Source organism: Bufo bufo, chromosome 2 (assembly GCF_905171765.1).
Source record: "Bufo bufo chromosome 2, aBufBuf1.1, whole genome shotgun sequence".
In the NCBI taxonomy this organism is placed as follows: Eukaryota; Metazoa; Chordata; class Amphibia; order Anura; family Bufonidae; genus Bufo; species Bufo bufo.
The window spans coordinates 572,153,947-572,162,713 of record NC_053390.1 but is presented as its reverse complement, the minus strand read 5'-3'; the positions used below and the strand labels follow the sequence as shown (position 1 = coordinate 572,162,713).

General features: G+C 46.0%; 1 protein-coding gene across 1 annotated transcript in view; it reads left to right on the top strand.

The window, feature by feature from the left end:
• Positions 1-8,147: 8,147 nt before the first annotated feature.
• The window catches only part of STPG2 (sperm tail PG-rich repeat containing 2), a 1,039,376-nt gene continuing 1,038,756 nt past the window's right edge, over positions 8,148-8,767 (top strand). The window contains exon 1 of the mRNA XM_040419865.1: positions 8,148-8,183. The gene's annotated coding sequence lies outside the window, so the exon portion shown is untranslated. The remainder of the gene's footprint in view (positions 8,184-8,767) is intronic.

Here is an 8,767-nt window from a genome sequence, read left to right as displayed (position 1 = left end):
CCACCAACGTCACATTGCACCACAGACTGTCCAGGAGTTGGCAGATGCTTTAGTCCAGGTCTGGGAGGAGATCCCTCAGGAGACCGTCCGCCACCTCATGAGGAGCATGCACAGGCGTTGTAGGGAGGTCATACAGGCACGTGGAGGCCACACACACTACTGAGCCTCATTTTGACTTGTTTTAAGGACATTACATCAAAGTTGGATCAGCCTGTAGTGTGTTTTTCCACTTTAATTTTGAGGGTGACTCCAAATCCAGACCTCCATGGGTTGAAAAATTTGATTTCCATTTTTTTATTTTTGTGTGATTTTGTTGTCAGCACATTCAACTATGTAAAGAACAAAGTATTTCAGAAGAATATTTAATTAACTCAGATCTAGGATGTGTTATTTTTGTGTTCCCTTTATTTTTTTGAGCAGTGTACATGTGAGCAGCCACAAGACATAGAAATACATATCTGTTACCAGAGGTTTGGGGGCCGCACAGAATGGAAACAAGGGCCGCATGTGGCCCCCGGGCCGCAGGTTGTGCACCCCTGATGTAAGAGCTTGTCTATAATAAAACCATGACTGTGTCCAGTCTGAGGTTCCTACTTTCCTGAGATGAGATATAGTCCAGTTTTCTGCCATACAATACACAACTATCACATGAACTGTTCGTATGGAGCTGGTCCGGAAGCTTTTGGGTGTTACCCTAGTTAGTGGTAAGGTCACAACTCTTCTGATTTCAGTGTGCTTTTGGAATGACTGGGATATATTTCGATGGGTGACAATGGTATAGCAGAGGATAAATAGGGTGACAAAGAGGGATAGGGTATAATGGGGGTGACATGGAATAAGAGGGTATAGCAGGGGTGCATAGGGTGACAGAAGATAACAGGGTGACAAGGAGTGGCAGAGAAAAGTGATAGATCAGAACCATGGGCCCTGGACACAGAATTTCAAATCCGCGTCTATTCTCCCATGTCTTGACCCGACCATTGGGTGGAATGGTTGTGAATGTTATCTGCAGGTTTTCAGACACAGTATGCTGATTCTGTTCTGGATTTGTTGCAGACGTATCTGCTTTCAGTGAATACAGGTTAAATATCTTGGGAATCTGATCAAAATCTGCATGTAACACATATTAATTTACTGTAGATTTGCCGTGGATTCACCCTAAGGGGGTGTATTCAGTGGCAGTACCTAGGGCAGCACCCTGTCTATTGGTGACATCCTTCAAAGGATTGTCAAGATCTACCAAAATCTAACCTGATCATAAATAAAACCTTGCTTTTACATCAACTTTCCACTTGGTGGCGCCCCATTCCTGATAATAAAGTATTTTCTCTCTCTCTTTTTTCCCCCAAAGATTTGCATTCTGGATCATTTCATGTTCTGAATATTTTTATACAAGAATTCTGATTAACAGTCTTATAAAAACAGTTTTTATAAGTTCAGCAGATTTAATGGGCTTTGGAATAATCGGCAGAATACAGATAGTCTTCAGTGTTATATTGTGTCTATACTGTAGCTTGTAATAAATCTACAGGGAAATGAATTGGCAAAATCCCAATGTGATGCATTGTAAAGGGTACAATTTGGAGATTTGAATGGGGCCTACAAATGGATGTAGGGCAGTACATCAAGTAGAAAAAATGAAAAAGGTGGTCCCTAAGGGGAGAAAGTGCGGCAGCACCCCCCCCTCCCCCGGGGTATACTGCTCTGTAATAAGAAATATGTGAAAAAAGGGGCAGTAACGTATTAAAGCCTAACGTTTATTAGGACAATTAAGATCCCCGAATTGGGAAGAGGAAGCCCCTACCAGACAAACTATACAAACAACGGCAAGGGACCTAAGTAGATAGGTCACCTAAAGGTCAAGTCCACATGTACGCCTCAGGTAGGGCGGAAGTGGAGCTGACCAAAAAACAAACACTGTGTTGAGACCACGGCGGTGTGCCAAAGATCTAATAACATGCCATTAGGCGAAAGAAAAGGGTGGATCTTACCGGTGGTGGACGTCAGGACCGTGTAGTCCAATGCCCAAGGGGAGGAGATTCTCGAACTTGAATACGTCCTTCAATGGGTTGTACCTTGGTGCCGGAGGGCCACAGGGAAAGTCTGTCCCTGTTAATGCCCTTTTTGGCCTGTTGTGGCCTAAGGTAACCTCCTAACACGGAGTCCTATCCCCGCAAGGGGTGGCCCCGTCCGGAACCTGACCCTAAATAATTGACCCTAGGTGACCCTGTAAGGACAGGGGAATTTGCCCTATTGGGAGCTTGAACTACCAGGGTATAAGGAACTAGTGATAGTAGAGAACTAATATGTAGATATATTCAGAGTCCCTACGCGTTTCGTTTTGGAATATATCCTGCTCTAAAGGAAAAAAGGACCTCTACTTCTAAAGGACCCCCTAACTCATCAGGGGACAGGGGTCTCGAGTAGAGGAGGGGCCCCCACTCCTGGGCCCGCTGGGTGGTTATAACAGATGGAGGGAGGGGGGGAGAAAAATAGAGTAAAGGTTGCACAGACTTAAATGGACATGTGTAGTCTAAATCAACCCAGATACCTGCAAATGGAAAACAACAGAGGGAATCCATTCAGGTTCAGGACATGGCTGCAACTATTACTGATGGCATATTAAAAAAAAAATTCAGAGATTGGATGGAGCCCAGCAGCAGTGCTATCGGGGTACCTGAGGGATCCACCAAGCCAGATGCATCAGACTGGTGCTAGGTTTGAGAGTGAGGAAAGCGGTGCTGCGGAATAGGACATAAATGTGCCCGAGTGCATCTCCTGATTCCTACAGCTCTCTCTGCCCCCCCCCCCCATTAGTAGAGTATAGCCTGCTCCTGCTTCCTACAGCTCTCTCTGCCCCCCATTAGTAGAGTATAGCCTGCTCCTGATTCCTACAGCTCTCTCTGCCCCCCCCCATTAGTAGAGTATAGCCTGCTCCTGATTCCTGCAGCTCTCTCTGCCCCCCATTAGTAGAGTATAGCCTGCTCCTGATTCCTACAGCTCTCTCTGCCCCCCCATTAGTAAAGTATAGCCTGCTCCTGATTCCTACAGCTCTCTCTGCCCCCCATTAGTAGAGTATAGCCTGCTCCTGATTCCTACAGCTCTCTCTGCCCCCCATTAGTAGAGTATAGCCTGCTCCTGATTCCTACAGCTCTCTCTGCCCCCCCCCATTAGTAGAGTATAGCCTGCTCCTGATTCCTGCAGCTCTCTCTGCCCCCCATTAGTAGAGTATAGCCTGCTCCTGATTCCTACAGCTCTCTCTGCCCCCCCATTAGTAAAGTATAGCCTGCTCCTGATTCCTACAGCTCTCTCTGCCCCCCATTAGTAGAGTATAGCCTGCTCCTGATTCCTACAGCTCTCTCTGCCCCCCCATTAGTAGAGTATAGCCTGCTCCTGATTCCTACAGCTCTCTCTGCCCCCCATTAGTAGAGTATAGCCTGCCCTGATTCCTACAGCTCTCTCTGCCCCCCCCATTAGTAGAGTATAGCCTGCTCCTGATTCCTACAGCTCTCTCTGCTCCCCCCATTAGTAGAGTATAGCCTGCTCCTGATTCCTACAGCTCTCTCTGCCCCCCCCCATTAGTAGAGTATAGCCTGCTCCTGATTCCTACAGCTCTCTCTGCCCCCCCATTAGTAGAGTATAGCCTGCTCCTGATTCCTACAGCTCTCTCTGCCCCCCCATTAGTAGAGTATAGCCTGCTGCTGATTCCTACAGCTCTCTCTGCCCCCCCCCCATTAGTAGAGTATAGCCTGCTCCTGATTCCTACAGCTCTCTCTGCCCCCCCCCCATTAGTAGAGTATAGCCTGCTCCTGATTCCTACAGCTCTCTCTGCCCCGCTATCAGTAGAGTATAGCCTGCTCCTGATTCCTACAGCTCTCTGCCCCCCCCCATTAGTAGAGTATAGCCTGCTCCTGATTCCTGCAGCTCTCTCTGCCCCCCCATTAGTAGAGTATAGCCTGCTCCTGATTCCTACAGCTCTCTCTGCCCCCCCATTAGTAGAGTATAGCCTGCTACTGGGGCAGCAATAGGGTTGCCATCTTTCCCAATGAAAATTAAAGCTTACACCGATAAAAAGGATGTGTGGTTTTTGTGATGTGGTTTAATCATATTTTGAGTTTTGCACCCTCTTTTTAAAAATTAAACTCATTTTTTAAAGGGGTTGTGCAGTGGCTTAATACTGAAGAACCTCTCCTCAGGATAAGGGCTCATGCACACGAACATATTTTTTTTCCGCTTCTGTTCCATTTTTTTGCGGATCGTATGCGGAATCATTCACTTCAATGGGGCTGTATAAAATGCTGAAATTACTCAGTGTGCATGCCGTTTTCCGTTTGTCAGCATGGCCGTTCCGCAAAAAAGTAGTGCATGCCTATTATTGTCTGCAAATCACGGTCTAAAGCCCCATTCAAGTCAATGGGTCCGCAAAAAATACGGAACGCACACGGAACACATTTGTATGCCATACGTATTTCATCCGTATCTTGCGGATCCATACTGTAGAAATGCTATTACGAGCCCATATTGCTCATGTGTTTGGTGATTAATAAGTTACTGTTTCCGTTTCCAATCCGCACAAAACGGATCGCATATGGAAACCATATAGATATGTTTTGCGCAATAACGGAACGGAAGAGGACTTAAATCAGAAAAAAAAACCTCAGATACGGAACAACGGATCCGTGAAAAACGGATCGCAAAACAACAACGGTCGTGTGCATGAGCCCTAAGTCATCAATATCACATTGGCAGACGTTCATCTGTTGGAAGGGGCAGCAGTGCTCATGTGAGCGCAAGTTCATCTTCAAAATTACCTGCGCATCGTCTCCTTTGCAAAGGCAGTGTCATTACAATACATTCACCTGAATAGGACGCGCGGTTGTAATTATACAGCATCGCCTTTACAAAGGAGACAACGTGCAGGTAAATATTGAAGAGGACGCATCACTCGCACGATACCCTTCAAACAGCTGATCGTCAGAACGGCCTAGATGGCGGGCAATTTGTTAAAATGACCTTCCTGCCCCTCTCAGTCCAATGATGCCCCTTTTGAAAGTCTGTCAACTCAGCAAAATGTCTTTGAGTGTGTCGTAGAGGGATGTCTAGCAGTCAACGATCTCTCACCAAAAGGTACACTACCCAAAAGTTGCCCCTAAGAGCCTTTTTATAGGGCAGCAGGGGAAGTATTTTTACATCTTTTTTTGGCAAGACCCAATGTCTAATCAGAAAACCTGTAATTATTACATAGCTGCCTGAGAAAGAAAACACATGCGTCAGCTGTAAGCCAATGGATTTTACTGCACTATAACCACCTGTACATTTTGTGTATCCACCACTTCATGGTCACTGTATGGGGGTGATACCGGTCACTGTATAGTGCTCAGTTCAGCATGGTGATATTATTCAGTGATATTTGTAGTGTTCATGGTGTGTCTCAGTACTTGGACCTCCACCTATCAAACCTTTTCTATGTCACTATTGCAACGCACGACATGCGGCTAGGATCCCTTTAAGATGAGAAAAATGTAATTTTTCGTGAAGCCAGTTGCATTGCAGCAACAGAATGGAACAGGGGACTGAGTCCCCTTAAGTAGATGGTGTTCGTGGTACCCAGGTGTAGGAATGCCAGAGTGGTGTAAGGATAGTCTATAACAGGGGTAGGCAACCTCCGGCACTGCAGCTGTTGTGAAACTACGACTCCCAGCATGCATACTTGCTCTGCTCTTCTAAGAACTCACAAAGAAATAAATGGAGCATGCTGGGAGTTGTAGTTTCACAACAGCTGGAGTGCCGAAGGTTGCTGATCCCTGGTCTATAATGTCCCTTAATGGTGTTGCACGTGTCTCGGTGCTCCTACCTGGATATGCTGGACCACAGGCGTTGTCGGACGAAGCAGAGCAAGGGATAGTTGATGAAGGAGATGATTAAATAAATGGAGTCCAGACCTTGTATGGAGCTCAACTGTAGCTTTACTTTGCATAAACGTTTCTTCAAACAGTTTACAGACTTGGTCTTGGTTTCCAGCAAGCTTTAGCATGAAAATGGCAGGCAAACTCTCTCAGCTCTGCTATGCTGATAGGATTAAATAGGAACTTTTCCTTTGGCTTTCTGCTGCAACTTCTCTCTTTGTCTGACTCTGTGGCAAGACACAGGGCAACTTCTTCCTGGCTAATGAGACTTCTCAATGTGGTCTCTCTGTTCCAGCAGAACTGAAGGTGTTCTGGCTGGCGTAGGCAACACACGTCCAGAAGGGAGGCAGCACTGCACACCTGCTGCTTTAGCAGGGGGTGAGCTAGAACTAACTGGAACTAATTGGTCCCCACCCTTCCTGCAGGACATGGGACTCACCCACTCCTCCACAGGGGGGTTAGAATGGACTTAAAAATTCCATTCTATTCTACATACTGCTCTGCCATATTTGCTGCCACCTGCTGGCGAACCAGGCACATTACATTTGAACATAAACAGATGCATAACAGGAAATGCACAATATATGGGACCTGGAATAAATGTATAAAATCACATTGAGATTGCATACCCAGATAGAAGCAGGGCGTAGGTGTGGTAATGCCACTCGGGGCGTTACACTATGACATCAGATATTTTGATAAAGCACTTATGGTAAATTATAGCGCTACACATTTTAATCATTTAAAGGGGTAATCCAATGAATTTTATTCAAATATTTAGAGGACTTTCTTCTATTCTTGTGTATGGGCAGCAGCGCATCAAGCATCTGCATCTCCATCTCCTAGGAGGAATTGCGTCTAACTCTTGTTAACCCCTTCCTCCCCTTCATAGAAAACAGTCCCTCACGTATAGCCCCAGAAATACTTATGGTATGTAAAGCCCCAATTTCCTTCTCCACCGTCTAGAAAGAGATATAGCTCTATAGTTCCAGAGAGGCGCAGCCTGCTGGAAATTACTCAAGCATGGTCTGGGGCCTACATCAGACCCCAGGCAGCCTTTACACACATCAGCACCCCGCGATCGCATTTGCTGGGTGCCGATTGGAGACAGAGGGAGTCCGCTCCATGCAGCGGGAGCCATTGCCTTTACACACTCTATAGTTCCAGAGAGGCGCAGCCTGCTGGAAATTACTCAAGCATGGTCTGGGGCCTACATCAGACCCCAGGCAGCCTTTACACACATCAGCACCCCGCGATCGCATTTGCTGGGTGCCGATTGGAGACAGAGGGAGTCCGCTCCCTCTGTCAGCACTTTACATGCAGCGGGAGCCATTGCCCGCGGCATGTAAAGTATTAAACAGCCCGGATCGGCAGTCCTGCTGGTCCGGGCTGTTAGAGCAGGGCCGCGGCTCTCATGTGAGAGCTGGGTCCCCGCTTCTCGCTGCACGGGGGACCTGTGCAGCACTTAGACTGGGTCGATGTAAAAAAGTGGTCGCCCAGCCTAAGACCCCTTAGTGACCGCCGTAAAAAGGCATATGGGTGGTCACTAAGGGGTTAAATGTCCCTTACGAGTTCAGAAGTAGGGATGAATGAAGGTGTCTGGACCACGTCATGCGCTTCTCTATGAGATCACTACACCAGGACTGAGGGGAGGGGAGCAGGGAAGCTACTGAGCATGTTAGTCCACCTCTGACTGCAGGAGAAGCTGGACCAGAAGGATAAACAGCAGGGGGCGCTACCAGAGAGGAAAAAGTAAAGTCCCAAAAATCGCAACAATATTTTTATTGCATGTATATTGCCATACTACTCCATTTAAAATGCTCTGTTCATTGCATAGTATTACTTTTCATGGGAAACCTTGCTGCCTCCTAAACACAACCACCCTAGGTGGGTGCCTAGTGGCAAATATGGCCCAGTCCATAAATATTTATTACAGTTTCTCAATACATTACATGGAATATATACTGCTATGTGGATGGAAAAATAGAAAAGTTATGGCTCTTGGTGGTGGTGGGGGACTAAAAATACTAAAAATGGCTATGATGAGAAGGGGTTAATAAATATATACTGTGTGGCTTTTTCCAATACAGTGCAGATACATTGACATGGCACGTCACACTACCGGGCAGGTAAATGGCTTCTGGATGTGGACCCTTGCTGCTCCAGCTACAGGTGGCGTCCTGTCACTGCGCTCTGCCGGGTTGTGCCGGTCGCCATAGCAACGCGTCCAGCTCTGCGGGAGACACGGTGTGAGGCGGGAGCCGGTTCTGTGTCACAGTACGTATAATACCCGATCTGCTAGGTTCTGAGAGCCGTGTGCGGGCCGTATGTACCGCTGCGGGATATGGGGCTGGTGGCTTTCATTGCTTGTAGTCACTTTCCGAAACTTTCCACGGGACGTATCTGCAGCATAAGCATTGTGATCTGTGATGTCACTGATATGGTGGGGGGAAAAAAACAAACAATATATACAATTATACTTGTGCTACATTATAGAGTATTATACCAAAGGTGGTTATTATACTTGTGCTACATTATAGAGTATTATACCAAAGGTGGTTACTATACTTGTATTACACTATATAGTATTATACCAAAGGGGGTTATTATACTTGTATTATATTATATAGTATTATACCAAAGGTGGTTACTATACTTGTATTACACTATATAGTATTATACAAAAGGGGGTTATTATACTTGTATTACACTATATAGTATTATACCAAAGGTGGTTACTATACTTGTATTACACTTTATAGTATTATACCAAAGGTGGTTATTATACTTGTATTACACTATATAGTAGTATACCAAAGGTGGTTACTATACTTGTATTACACTATAGAGTATTATACCAA